Source organism: Ambystoma mexicanum, chromosome 10, assembly GCF_040938575.1.
Source record: "Ambystoma mexicanum isolate Mex_15411 chromosome 10, UKY_AmexF1_1, whole genome shotgun sequence".
In the NCBI taxonomy this organism is placed as follows: domain Eukaryota; kingdom Metazoa; phylum Chordata; class Amphibia; order Caudata; family Ambystomatidae; genus Ambystoma; species Ambystoma mexicanum.
The window spans coordinates 850,047,588-850,062,858 of record NC_090932.1 but is presented as its reverse complement, the minus strand read 5'-3'; the positions used below and the strand labels follow the sequence as shown (position 1 = coordinate 850,062,858).

Sequence of the window (15,271 nt, the reverse complement as noted above, 5' to 3'; positions counted from 1 at the left end):
ATCAAGTTTCACCTCATACATACTCGCAGCTTCCTTAGGCATGCACGGTCTCTTATAACTGGAAGACCTAGAAGACTCTGGGAGAGAACCATTTTCAAGAGACAATTTCTTAATTTCAAGAGCATGATGCATTTCGATTTCTCCGAGTTTGATTTCTTGATGATTACTCTCAGTTTGCATTTGGAGCCTTTTAAACTCTAACTCAAGTCTCATTTTTTCAAGAGAGACAAATTATGGACTCAGTACTAGACCTGGTAGGGTCCCTGTGGGTAAAGGTTGAGGCCCAAGAGCAGGTAGAGGGTCTCACATCCTGAGACTCCTCTGACTCATCTGGCTTTCAACATTAGAGTTAGACTCTACATCATCATTTTCCTCATCAACATTATCCACATTTTCTGAGAAATTACGGGTTACAGCCCAATTTCTTAGTCTTTGATGTTACAACAATTTTTCAACCAACTCATTTTTCTTTCCTTTAACAGGGAGGTTTCTGACTTTACACATTTCCTTCAGTTTATCTACTGTTAAAAAGTATCAGGATCTCCTGTTAGTAGTTATCCATATTAGGCATGATAAAATTGCTTTTCTAGTGGTGCTTAGCCTTGTGAAGGTTACTATCTGAACAAAATTAAAGCAGAACTCTCAATGTAACAACTATACAATTTATCCCACCGCTGCCACCAGTGTTAGAAAAGGTTTTTATGTAGTACCCTCTGGGACCACTACACACAACTAGGACTACAGGTGTAAGCAAACCAACCTTTGGTATAAATCTGTATCACTCAGTTTCTGGTAGGGAGCTGAGCAGCCAGGCTTATCTCAAGAGGGCATGTGAGCTTGTAAGGGTGTTACACAAAGGTCTACAATGACAAGTATTCAGATAGACACTTACACTCAAGATTTCTTGGTAAAACACTTCTTAACTTATTACACAATCATTTATAAAGCATTCACTAATTGAGGCAACCAATATCACACAAAAATAATACTACAATACTGATTACTATGCAGTTGCGCTCCCTTGAAGTCGGAGCCAAATAGCATTGAAGTATGAGCAAAAAGGCATAAGTTGATAAAACGAATATTACAGTTACTTTAAAACAGTGCAAATAATTTGAGTTCACCAGAGGAGTTGATTCAATGCAATAGGTAGGCCAAAGTCAATGGGCTAGTGTCTTGTATAAGTACAAACAGTTCTGGTATTTAAAACTGAAAAGTCTTTGCCACGGTTCTTAGAAATAGTTCATGGAAGAAAGGTTTGTGTGTTGGGTCACACGCTGACTAGGCATGTAAATTGCCAAAGATCCAAGGCCTTTCACTTTGACAGGTATGTTCTCTCGGTCGGGTTTTCACAGTACCTTAATATTGAAGAAAAAGACGCAGCTGAAGACTTCTGTTTCTGGCAGTTCCTGCAGATCTCGCTGTTCCTGAGCCTGAGTTGTGGGGACAAGAGGAAGGACATCGGGGGACTCCTGCACTGCACGGAGACGGGTTGTTGGAATCGAAATAACATTATACCTCCTATTGCATTGTTTGAATGTGTGTTGGCCTACGCCAAGTTGTCTAAAAACATTGAGTAAACAGATTCCGCGGCAAGGTCTTGACCTTAATGCACTGTGTAAGTCACCATCTTGGATTTAGCCGCCATTTTAGGTTCTCTTGTAAATGTGGAAGTCACCCTGAACACCAAAATGGAGGCCGAATGACATTTCGAGTGGGATTCTGGCCGTTGTGACCTCCGCACACATGAATAAATAATATGCCTGCAAGCCACTTGTTGGGGTCGCGAACTGAGACCTTGTCCTATCCCTGACCTATTTGTAAATGAACAACTGTATCAGCGAAACTGATCAAAATGCATACATTATGGGATTGACCTGGCAAAAAACCCTAGACCTGGTCCTAAGAATGGTTAACCTGCGAGGGGGTTGGCCAGAGCTGGATAAAAAGTATAAAAGCACGAGTATCCCAATGTACGGTCTCTCACACTAACACAGTGAACTCTCGTTGAAGTTCGTTCTGTTACTCTGAGAGCCGAATAGTTATCCGTTTGTCAATTGACTTTTTGGTAACTGTTGTAGCTTTTCAGTAAAGCACTTTGTATGTTCTTTGTAACCTGTGTTGGTGTGTTTCCTTTGGGCTTCCCGGCCTCATATCAATTTTTTTGTTTTCACAGTTGGCGCCCGAATAGGGACCCTCAAGATTGATGCCGGATCATTGAAGGTTGACGCAGACTATCGAACCGGGATCGGACGGTGTGATTCTGCGGGCCCGACCGAACGAGACGCGATACCTCGGCGGCGCTGCACGATCCGATCCTTGGACGATAGTCGTGTGGTCTGACACGGCATCTTGACGAGGGTCCATTTTTGAGGCGGGCAGATTTGCCGAAACCACCAAAAACAAGGTAAAATTCGTTAGGTAAGTTCTTTGATAAACCGTACGGTCCTCCTTAGGTTTGGTCAGGTGCAGTCGTGACCCGGCTCTTAATTTAACCCTGACAATTTGAATTTGGCGTATTGTATCTGCAGACACAATTATTGACCAGGTAACACCAATTCTTTGTGAAATGCCTGGGAAATTTTCTAGCTGCTTTAGGGCTCTGTTCCGCAGTGATCGACAATCCTTGGAATCTAGCCGCCCGGCACCACAGGAGGGGTCGCCGGCATGTACTATGTACTGTAAGTATGGCATTGGAAGTATAGTATTTAATGATATTTGGCACAGACAGACCAGACATGCCTCCGAATTTCAGTGGCCAATCAACGGTAGTTTTGAGATCCCCCGTATTGAATACTTAGAATCAATCTTGCTAAAAAAGAAGGCTAGACCTGCAGCCTTTGATGTTTTACAGAATTGGAAAAAAGAAGCGTTACAGCAGCTTAAAAGTATGGATAAACATTCACGCCGTCATAAGACAACGCTGAAAAGGCGTTGTTATATGATAAAGAAAAATGTTCAGAATCAGTTAAAAATATGGATAGGGCTTTTTCACTTGGAATCCAGAAAATGTACCCCTCTAAAGATTTCCATGTTTCCGAGGAATTTATTGAGAAATTGTTAAACGAACGAAGGCCTGATGCCTCAGCGCCACCTCTGTATGTTCCTATTTTGGGCACTCTGCCCATTCTTGCTGTTGTTCCTGTCGTTATTCCTGTTCCTCCTGTACAACCTATTGTTCCTAGTCCTCTGGTTGTTGTTCCTCCACCTATCGCACCGCCCCTTCCTTCTACACCGATAGTTGCACCTTTATTAAATTTACCTACACCTCCGCTCCCGAGTGGCCCCGTATTGATTGAAGTTGATCCAGGTGCAGGATCAAAGATCGTCACCCGTAATACTGTTTCTGCAGATAAGAAACAGGAATTGTTTGCATGGGCTAAGCATTGCATGGAGAAAGGTGATCAAGTTAATGTTTTTTCCACATTATCTAATTTGAATAGTTTTCCCGAGAGAAATGTTTTTATTGAAGGTTTGGGGACTCATTTGTGTGTGATGTGGGGTATATTACAAAATTCAGATCTTCCACAAGGAGTGAGAGATCTGAATGCTTTGGCACTTTCGAGGGACACAGAGCAGAAAGTATATGGGCATGTTGAAAAATTGTTCGAGTTTAGGAAAGACTTTGAAAAGTCACGAGATGAGGACGACGAAGACGATAGAATATATGTACAGAAACGGTTCCTTCCGCGCCGTAAATCGGCACCTGAGGAAGTACGAATTTGTACTAAAGATGCGGTTCGATGGATCTCAGATTCATCGATTCCGCCAGATGAAGTATATGACACGTATAGTCAGTATACAATAGAAATGCAAAGAAAGGTAATTCAGGTGATGGTACAGCACCTGCAAGAAGAATGTGTAAGAAAGAAAGTTAGTTGCCCCATAGAATTGTTGGGGATTTGTAAAAGGGCTTTTTCGCCCGATACTTCTACAGCTGCCTTAGCGCTCGACCTGGCCCTGTTGCTTAGTAAACGGCCAGAGGTACCTATATCTCAGTTGCCTATGAGAGAGGTTCTTCCGACCTTTGTCCCAAAAGTTGAGATCCCCGCCAACGCTGGGACTGGTGCCCCCGCTGTGGATATCCCTGCACATTATGTATCGTAATTCGTTCACGTCCCGGTTTCACGACAGGAAGTGAACACAATTAGACAATCAGTTCCCGATATCAGGAAAAACCCGACAGGGTTTTACAAAGAAATAGAGTCCGTCTTGCAGTCCTCTGTGTTCGCCTTGAGTGATATTGACTTGTTATTCCCTGTACTCCTACCCATAGATGTATGGAAACAGGTTCGGACAATAGACGATGTGTCAGGATTGGGAGATACGTGGGCTAATATGATTAGAATTGATGTGGAAAGACCAGCTGGTGAGAAACCACCACAGGTAATACTTACTTTGCCTGATAGAATTGTCACAAAACTAAAAACTATAATTCCAGAGAAAAGAATTATTTGGGACAAGCTTACGGCCTGTGTCCAAGGAAAAACTGAAGGCGCCACCACATTTTTTAATATATTCGAGCAGGTATTTTCTGACTTCAGTGGACAGGATTTAGGTACAGAGTCGGGGAAATGGTTGTTCGTGGACAAATTTGTACGTGGATTGTTACCTGACATCCAGTCACAGATTATGTCCTCAGAGCGCTTGGCAGGCAAAATCTCAATCTGAGGTTTTGCACATGGCTCAGTATTATGAGAACCGTGTTAATGATGAGAAGGAAAAAATTGAAAAGAGGAAAGGAGATTTAAAAACCAAAGTATTATTACAGCAAATTGTTAGAAACCCCAGAGGAGGCACGACACAAACTAGAGGTCAGTATGTCCCAAAAGGAAATGCTCCTTTAGGTCCTGTGAATATTAATCAATGTGCTTATTGCCGCCAGGAAGGTCATTGGCGAGCACAGTGCCCTGTCCTTTGCCAGAGGTCAAACAGTGCGTTTGGGGGTATGGGTAGACGACCTAGGGGCCGCCCTGGAGCAGGGGGCCCTGATAGAGGTCAGCTTTTACAAGATCCTCAGCAACCTTTTTCACGGGAAAATCAGACCTCGAGTATGGACTCGAGGAACATATTTGATCACCCTTCTGCTGTCTACCTTTCTGAAGAGCTTCCTTTCGACTATACTGTATTTCATTAGGATTGCCCGAACCAGGGTTTGGAACCTTCACCTATTCCCGTTAATCAGAAAGGCCCCTACGTTGAATTATTAGTAGGGAATAGGAAACACCAGTTTTTGATTGACACTGGAGCGAAAAATGCTCCATTGATCATTCTCGGGTTCCAAACATTCCACTGTCAGGGCAAACAAATGTTTCCGTAGAGTTTTCTGGTATACCAACTGTCTGTCCGGTTTCTGCACCGGTATCTGTTTCTTTGGGTCCCTTTACGGACCATTGCCCTTTTCTTCTCACTTCAAACTGTGGAGAGAATTAGCTGGGATTGAATTTGTTAAAGAAATTGAACGCAGTAATTCATTGTTCTTCTGATGGAGTACGGCTGACGGTTTCACCACAACAACTTCCTAATTCTCAGTTCTTGATTCGACCTTTACCTCCCGAGTTTAGCATTGTCCCGGAATGTTTGTGGGCGGTGGACGACAATGATGTCGGGGTGTTACAGATTGAGCCCGTTAAAATAGTTCTGAAACATGGAGTGAAACTGCCACGCATTCCGCAGTATAAAATCAGTCGAGGGCGAACGTGCTTTGAAATGCATTGTCTCCGATTTTGTGCATCGTGGGGTGATCGAGGAGATTACAGGTAGTTTGTGTAACAGTCCGATCTTGCCTGTATAAAAGAAAGGCGACAATGCAATTCCATACTGGTTCCTAATTGATCTTCGTGCTATTAACAGAGTGGTCGCCCCACAATTTCCAATTGTGCCCAATGTGACGACGATATTAACAATGATCCCTGCTACGGCTACGCACTTCAGCGTTGTGGATTTAAAAAACGCTTTCTTTAGTATTCCTATACATAAAGAAAGCAGATATCTGTTTGCGTTCACCTTGGAGGGACGCTCATTTACATTTACAAGGGCACCTCAAGGGTATACTGAAAGTCCCAAAATTTATAGTAGAGCTTTGAAAGAGCAGCTCGACACCCTTGAATTGCCACCTACTTGCACGCTGCTTCAATATGTTGACGATTTGTTTTTGGCTGCAGACTCAGGGTGCTTGTAAAGAAGGCACTGTACTGTTGCTTGTTCATCTAGCTAAAAATGGTCACAAAGCTTTGCTTAAAAAATTTTAATATTTTTTTCAGGAGGTCGCCTATTTAGGCGACCTCCTGTCAAAGGAGGGGAGAAGATTGACACCTGAAAGAATAAAACACATTTCTGGCATGTCTGTTCCAAATACACAGAAGGAAGTCAGAGCCCTAATAGGTATGGCTTCTTACTGTAGGTTGTGGATCCCGAACTTCTCGCTAGTGATAAAACCGATGTTGGCTCTGACGAAAAAGGGCATTTCTCTGCCACTGCCATGGGAATCGGAACATCAACGATCATTTGAGCGTCTCAAAACCGCGCTATGTTCTGCACCGGTTCTGGGTACTCCAAATTATGACAAGGCCTTTGTGTTGTTTGTGCATGAATGTGATGGATGTCCTTTGGCTGTGTTAACACAGGAACAGGGAGGGAAGAATAGGCCGTGCGGCTACGACTCCTCCGCCCTTGATCCTGTCGCATGCGCTTTGCCAAGATGTTTGCGCGCTGTCGCTGCTGCTGCCGCGTCTGTAAAACAGAGTGAGGGAATGGTCCTAGGCCATGATTTGATTTTGATGGTACCTCACTCTGTTGATATTTTATTGAACAAAACCCGAACGCAACACCTCACCTCTGCTCGGTTTTCAAGGTATGAACTAATTCTGTTCGCCCCTCACATCCAAATTAAGAGGTGTTGTGTTCTTAATCCGGCTGAACTCTTACCTTTCCCGCAAAACACTGTTTGCGGTGACGAAGAATTACATGACTGCCTGTATACCACTGAACAAGAAACGAAGGGCAGGATAGATCTCATAGATACTCCTTTGGATAATGCAGAAGGGGAGCTGTTTTGTGATGGCTCCTGCTTCAAACTTTCGGATGGTACATCTACAGCTGCTTATGCAGTTACTACATTGAGCAAAGTTGTTGAATCTAAGAGAATTTCGCATAACTCCGCGTAGGCCGCAGAGATTATAGCGTTGACCCGAGCTTGTGAACTTTCCCAAGGGCGTAGAGTAAATATATATACTGATAGCCAGTACGCATTTGGGGTGGCTCACAACTTTGGGAGGCTCTGGTCGGAAAGAGGGTTCCTGACCTCACATGGGACCAAGATCTAGCATGGCCCCTTGGTAGTGCAATTACTCTCGGCACTCTCACTCCCTAAACAGTTAGCGATCATGAAATGTGCAGCACATCGCAAGGTCATAGATGATGTGGGCAAAGGGAACGCTTTTGCGGACTTGATAGCCAGACAAACGGCCACGGACCTTAGCACGGACATGTATGCCTTGAGGGAAATGAGAGATGCTTACATAATGGATGAAGGTATTGGGTCTGCGCGAGATATTCAAACTGATGCCACAATAGAAGAATCTAAAAGGTGGGCTGAAGGAATGGGGAAACTGGATGATGAAGGGTGTTGGGTGGATACATCCGAAGGGAAATGGTTGCTCCCTGATTCATATGTATTGGCAATGGTTACGATGGCACACGGTCCTACGCATGGGTGTGCCCAGCAGATCACGAAAATGTTAGAACAAGTTTGGGTAAATGACAAGATTCTTGAGACTGCGAAGAGGCACATCCAGAACTGTATGATCTGCCTACAGCACAATGTGGGTAAGGGGACAGTGACTCCAAGGGGAAGCTTTGGGCCCCCTTCTGTTCCCTTCGAGGTCGTTCACTTTGATTTTATTGAAATGGAACGATGTAATAATCTGAAATATGTTCTTGTGATTATTTGTGCCTTCAGTAAATGGGTCGAGGCTTTCCCCGTTAAAGATGCTACCGCCATTACCACTGCAAAGATTATGGTAAAAGAATTCTTTCCTCGATTTGGGCTCCCGAGGATAATTTGGTCAGATAATGGTCCCCACTTTATTGCAGCAGTAATTTTGCAGATATGCACAGCCCTATGTATTGAGAAACAATTTCACTCAGCTAGACATCCTCAAAGCGCTGGGTTGGTGGAAAGACAACGGTATTTTAAAGAATAAGCTTGCAAAGACATGTGCTGATACCAAGTTAAAATGGCCAGATGCCTTACCTATCGTGTTATTAGCTATGCGGACCACACCTCAGACTAAGAATGGGCTTTCTCCGTTTGAGGTAGTGATGGGGAGACCTGCTAACATTTGGGGTCTCCCAAAACCTAAAGCCCTGAGAGAGGTGGAAAATGTATTGCTTGTAGACTACTGTAACCAGTTAACTAAAAACCTGTATTTCATTTATCACCAGGTACACTCGGCTTTACCTGTACGGTTCACGGGTCCAGGACACGATATACAGCCTGGAAGTTGGGTCCTAGTGAAGGCCCACGAGAGGTCTTCCTGTCTCGCGCCTCGCTGGCGGGGACCCCACCAGGTGTTACTGGTCACCAGGACAGCAGTGCGGGTGGCTGGAAAGAAGAACTGGATTCACGTGACGCATGTCAAGAAACTTCCTCACCCGACGCCACACGTTACAGAAGAAGCAGAACTCCTCACTGATGCCACAGTCTCTGATTTTGGAGTATCAAACAGCGCTGTGAGTGCGTCGGAGAATTTCTCTGAGCCTGAGGAGCTTGGGGAACAGTCCATTTCGTCTCCGCACTCTCTTGAAAAATCACTTCCGGAAAACACTGTTTCAAGCTCTGCGACTTCCGTCGCCTCCGAGACGTCGCTTCCCTCAGGAAGTGACGACACTTTACTTCCGGACCAGACAATTTTGGGTACCACCAGGTACAACCTTCGACGAAGGAAATAGAACTACGGCACGAGTTTTTCGTGCATCTGGAAAAAGGAAGTGATTGGAAATTCTCTTTTTATGAGAAAGTTCTGTTGAACAAAAGGGATTCTGCTGGCTAGGGTTGGGAAGGACTAAGAAATCGCGCGACCGTAGCGTCGCCAGCAACGAACATTGGGGTCGTCGATTGAGGAACTACGATGCCTGCCACCTCCGCTGCTGCCCCCCGCACTGGATTTATGAATAAGGGGGTGACCAAATTGGACAATGAACAATGTGCCTGGGCCTCGAAAACGTACTGTTGTGTTTTGATAATGATAATTGTTATTTTTGCAACTGCTGCTGTAGGACTTTGGTATTTTGAAGAAATCTATCCTCTGAAACCTTTACTACTGACCGAGATTGTACCAACTGTTTTGGCTCCCTCTGTACACCTTCACACTCTGTCCCCTAGAGACACCCAACATAGACAAAAGTATCATAATAACACTCTGATGATAGTAATGAATGCTACTCATGCCATTTTTAATAAGAGTAATTGTTGGATTTGCACTCATTTACCGAAACATGGGAACAAGGGACTGGGATGATATATACATCCTCTACCTTCAACGACTGCTTGCTATGCCTCTCTTAGAGCACTATTCTTTGGCCGATGGAATGATAGCATCTCAGGGAACTTTGATGGAACTAATCTGAATGATCTTGAGAAACGTGAATTGACTCCCCTGGGATGCTCGCTTTTCGCAAATAGAAGTAAACCTAACATCGCTTCTATTAGGCTGTCTGACAAACTATCTCTTCCTTTTGAAACTCTAATTTCCTTTAAAATGGCTCCGATAGGCAATAAGGACGCTGTAACTCCTTCTTATTCGATAAATCATAGCCCTGACTCGGTTCCCTTCGGTGTGCAAAGAAATGGCACTAGGCCAATGGGAGATTTTGAAGGTTGTAAAAACATTGTAAATTTGACTGGGGAAAACAGGCCTCTGTATGTAGGGGGGCCTGTTTATTTTGTTTGTGGTAGTTTAGCATTTCCCTGGTTGCCCAAGGATTGGCAGGGAACCTGTTATTTAGGAATATTGTTACCCGGGGTATTTGTAGCAAGTACATTGGAGGTTTCTAAGGCTCGCCCACGGCGAGACAAGAACGGAGATACCCCTGGGCAAGTATTGGGAGACATAGCGAAATCAGTTGTGCCCTTTTGGGGACAAATAACAAACTCAGAGAAAATTAGGGGATTAGCAAGGGTACTGGAGAGAACGATCAACCGGACCACGGACATACTCTACAATATGACCTTAGAGCAAAAAGCAATAAGATTGGTAGCACTCCAAAATCGGATGGCATTAGATGTAATTTTGGCAGAACGAGGTGGAGTATGCAAATTAGTGGGGTCCGCTTGCTGTGTTTTTGTACCAGACTCCTCGCCAACAATTTTTAAAGCAATACAGAACTTGCATACTCTTAGTTCTGAAGTACACATGCCTGTAGGAGACTGGAACCTCAGCACTTGGTTCTGGGATTCTTTACGATCTTGGGGTTGGAATGTGCTTTCTGTTATTCTGGTTATTTTGGGGATCCTGCTATTCCTTTGTTGCTGTTTTCAATGCCTCCCAAGTATATGTGGAATGTTAGGGGGATGTTGTGCCCAAGCAGTGAGCGCAATAGGGCATAAAATATATGCCCCGGATACAGCATCTAAAGAATTCATGTTACAAGAGGTTTTGATGAACGACCTAATGGCTATAGACATTACAGACAATGATTCAGAACCTATGGATGATAACACATGGAGATATTTTCAAAAGTATTAGGAATGATGTTAGCACTTGGCATAGGCCAAAAGGAGGGTCTGTTGGAATCGAAATAACATTATACCTCCTATTTCATTGTTTGAATGTGTGTTGGCCTACGCCAAGTTGTCTAAAAACATCGCGTAAACAGATTCCGCGGCAAGGTCTTGACCTTAATGCACTGTGTAAGTCGCCATCTTGGATTTGGCCGCCATTTTAGGTTCTCTTGTAAATGTGGAAGTCACCCTGAACACCAAAATGGAGGCCGAATGACATTTCGAGTGGGATTCTGGCCGTTGTGACCTCCGCACACATGAATAAATAATATGCCTGCAGGCCACTTGTTGGGGTCGCGAACTGAGACCTTATCCTATCCCTGACCTATGTGTAAATGAACAACTGTATCAGCGAAACTGATCAAAATGCATACATTATGGGATTGACCTGGCAAGAAACCCTAGACCTGGTCCTAAGAATGGTTAACCTGCGAGGGGGTTGGCCAGAGCTGGATAAAAAGTATAAAAGCACGAGTATCCCAATGTACGGTCTCTCACACTAACGCAGTGAACTCTCGTTGAAGTTCGTTCTGTTACTCTGAGAGCCGAATAGCTATCTGTTTGTCAATTGACTTTTTGGTAACTGTTGTAGCTTTTCAATAAAGCACTTTGTATGTTCTTTGTAACCTGTGTTGGTGTGTTTCCTTTGGGCTTCCCGGCCTCATATCAATTTCTTTGTTTTCACAGGGTCACAAAGCTGACAACTTGGCAAATCTTCAATTCCGTTTGCTGTGCTTCAAGCACACAAGCTGGTGTCCTTCTCCCTGGTTAATCCTAACCAGCACTGAGAATGGTATTCAGGTGGCTTACGAGTTGATTGGTCCCACCAACTCAAAGGAAGAAGTCGTCCTTGAAATGGCTTCTCTGTCGAGATGAACTTGGCAATTCGAACCTGCAGCAATGTTCCACCGGGCAAACCAACGGTCCAGTAGTTGCAGCAGCCGTCCTCTTCCAGCTCATCTTCGGTTCTTTTGTTCCAGTGGTCGACTCTGCCTTCCAAGCCAAGAGACTCGCCTTTTATCCAGTTTTCTCCCTTTCATTCCATCCTAGCTGCCACTCTCCCAGCAGGGTGGCTGTCCTTGCCAGACAGTCAGCCAGCCATTCGCGCCAGAGTGCATTTGGGTCTCCTAGGAGACTAAGCATGGGGAGTTCGGGCACCTCCCTCACCTACTGCCAACCCAGACACTCAGACGCCAGAGGCGGTCTTCAGTCCTGAAGCCCTCCAAAGGCATAGAAACAAAGGAACAAACCTAGTTTGGCGCACAGAGACAAACTCTAGAAGGACCTTTCCAAAAAGAAATGGCGAAAAAAGAAGACCGGGACCTGTTTAAACAAAGGGGGCTTAGGCGCCATCTTGAAAAACATGGCTCCTGTGATTTTTAGCTACCGGTGTTCGCGGACGGGAAAAATCATGGTAGTTCGTTGTAAAACCACTGCCACCAGCCATTTCAATAGGAAAGGGTAGCATTTGACTGCTACATGAGTTTCTAGACATAGGGGATACTACGTAACCCATCCAGCACCCTAATGTAAGATAGTGTTTGCTGGTCTAGGGAATTAAAAAGACTAGTAAAGTCAATTTAACTTTACATTCACTGGGAAACAGTAGTTTATCCCAGAGAAGGTATTTAAACCTTGGGACAGCCTAAAAAGCTTCCTTGTGTCACTGCACTGAGGGTGCTGTGTAACACACATGAAAAGATGATGCCTATGGAGTTATCTTAAAACACCATAATCAAAGAACACAAGAGTAAAGCAAACATCAAAATACATGAGAGAGTGGGAAAAAAAGGCTCACACTCTACCCAGGTAAAGAAATTGAGTCTTCAAAATCTAGCAAAGTTGCTGGGGTCTCTAAGGTGAAAGGAATTAGCACATTTATGAGAATTCTCCCTAACAGTAGGTAATGTAAAAAGCAGAATTTTTTAAGTGGTCTGCAATGCTTACCCCTACCATATGGCTCTCTGAGCCGTAGTCCTGTCCTAGTTCTCCGTTCATTGTTCCTGAAGTTCAGCAGTTCATAAAAACTTAATCAGTTAATTGTTCCAAACTATCCTCACTACCAACATTCTAGCTGACATTAGTGGCACTCACTTTTGAAGTCCTATGTGTGACACAAAACAGTGCTTTTATAGTAATGCGTTTGACAGGAAATGGTGCATGTCTCTTCAATAGTGTCCTCAATGACGTTGTCCATCACATCCTGGCAAATCTTTCATGATAATTACAGGACCTTCATTTGCCACAGAAGTGGATGAATGTATGCCATCTCAACAGTAAGAAACGTACATGCTTCAACCGTACACGTGTGGTTACAGCACTTCAAGCTTCCACGGTTCAGTCCTGGGAATTACTGTGTGAAGAATGGGTACACCTGCTATTCATGCCATAGTTCTCTCATCCAAAACAATGCCTTAAGTAATGTTTGGGCAACCCTTACCCTTACGATTGGAGAGAGCCTTGGGCTAGTCAATATTATTAGAAAGTGTACTCCAATCTCTTTCAGGAACATTTTATTCGGTGAAAAGCCACCTGGATCAATCAAAGACAAGCAAATAGGGGCAGTGCTTTCCTAGCTGCCATAAGTAGCAAATAGCCATTAGATCAATGATTAAGAGTACACCTGAAAATGTATCAAACATGTCATCATCAACTTTACCCAGACCTGTATGGTTATGCTGATATTATGTAGCTTCTATTTGTGTTAGCTCTGGAGGCTAAACCCCTAGTTTAGTATAAGGTGACAAAACTCCCCTGGCCCCACGGGCCAATGACAGAGATGCCCTTGCCTCCTGGGTTAGCCCTGATAGTGACTGAATAAAATGCAAAAAATTGTCATCAGACCTTGGGTCGCCAATTGTAGTGAAGACTACTGAAGGTTATTGGTTTCATTTATATTTGTGGATAAATAAATTGTAGATAATTGCGCATCAAAGACACCAAATGTTCTTAGAAAAAATATGTCAGAGACGGAACTTTTAGTAAATGACTTCTTTACTTTGTCTATTTAGAAGAAGCAGAAATAATATGCCAATGCATTTCGGACCTATACTTTGTCCTTCATCAGGGAGAATTTCTGCAATTATGTCTGTTCTTGTCACTGTTTCATCATAAAAATGTTTCTATTGTCCTCATGTTGTTTCCATTCACATCAAGCAATGAGTTGCACCATTATTTTCCAAAGTTCAGAAGTATCGAAAGTATCCTACTAGTTTCTGTATACAATCTCGAGTAGTCTGAGAATACACAGCTTTGCATAAATGATTGTTGCTAAGCTAGAGGGTAGGGTGCTTGTTGCAGGATGAGTTAGTTAGGATGGTGTTTGAGGACAGTCATATGTTTATCCTGTGAAAATTGAAGATCTGGATCTGCGAGCGTTCTTCAAATGGTTCGATTGCAGAATTACCAGTTGGATTTTACCTCCCCCAAACCCTTTTGGAAGCTGATCCCTAGCCCACGCCCACCACTTTTTCCACTACAGGATCTTAAGATTCGGGGGTTGACCACTCGAGCTGCCCATTGCTCGACCACTCTCTAAAAATGTTCCCCCTCAACCGCCATCACACTGACACAGACACCCACAAACATACTTCTGCATACATTCCGCTCCTCCACCTCACTCCCCTCCCCCACAACAAACATTCCCACTGCTTCCCTATACACACCCACAAATTTACAGCCAGACACAGTCACACAGACACACACACATATATTAAACACAACACAACACAACCGCGTCTTCCCTCTTCCAGCCTGGCCGTGCCTACCAGCTCCTGCGCCCTCTCGTGTACGTCCAGCGGTGTGACAGGTCGCTTTAGAATGACCACTCCAAATCAACCTTTGTCATTATTGTTTAAGTGATATCTTTTTTTACTTGATACCGCATGAACCCCCACTGATGACATACTGAAGTTTCAGTATGTGTAGAGTTCAAAGTTAAATTCCGGTATGTGTAAAACTAAAAGTTCCCTGGTTTTCAAAATATCCTCAAGACCACACAAATATCTCGTCCAATGCAGCGGTGCAAACAGTACTGTTCCATGCACAATATGTACATAATATTCTTTGAAGATCATCGTATGTAAATCTTCCTCATTCATAATCACTAGGTATATCCTGAAACACTGACTGCATATCAATATTTAATGGGTCAAGGAAACCAGCACTTTAGTTAAGGTCCTCAAATGATTAAGGTCCTCGTAGATTAAGGTCCTCAAAAAAGATGCGAGAACTAAGTTTAAGCAAGTGCAAGCAGTGTAAATGTTGCTCAATATCCAAGGGCCACAGTTGCTACTACAAATAAACAAAGGAATTAAACATAGTTTCAAAAAGCATGAAGTAATAAGAGGTGTTCTTGGACTTTTGTGTGATATTCCAGCAGAAAGAAAATTAACATCAGATAACTAATTGTTTCTTTAAACAGGAATCCGTAAAGTTACTCCTAAAGGGTAGATGTGAAATCTGTCAAGCTCTTGTTGAAGCAGAAGC

The 15,271-nt window shown here is 43.7% G+C and overlaps 1 protein-coding gene across 6 annotated transcripts in view; it reads right to left on the bottom strand.

Annotated features, from left to right (window-relative positions):
• The window catches only part of LOC138491794 (multiple epidermal growth factor-like domains protein 6), a 1,495,213-nt gene that overhangs the window by 275,998 nt on the left and 1,203,944 nt on the right, over positions 1-15,271 (bottom strand). The gene's annotated exons all lie outside the window — the stretch shown is intronic.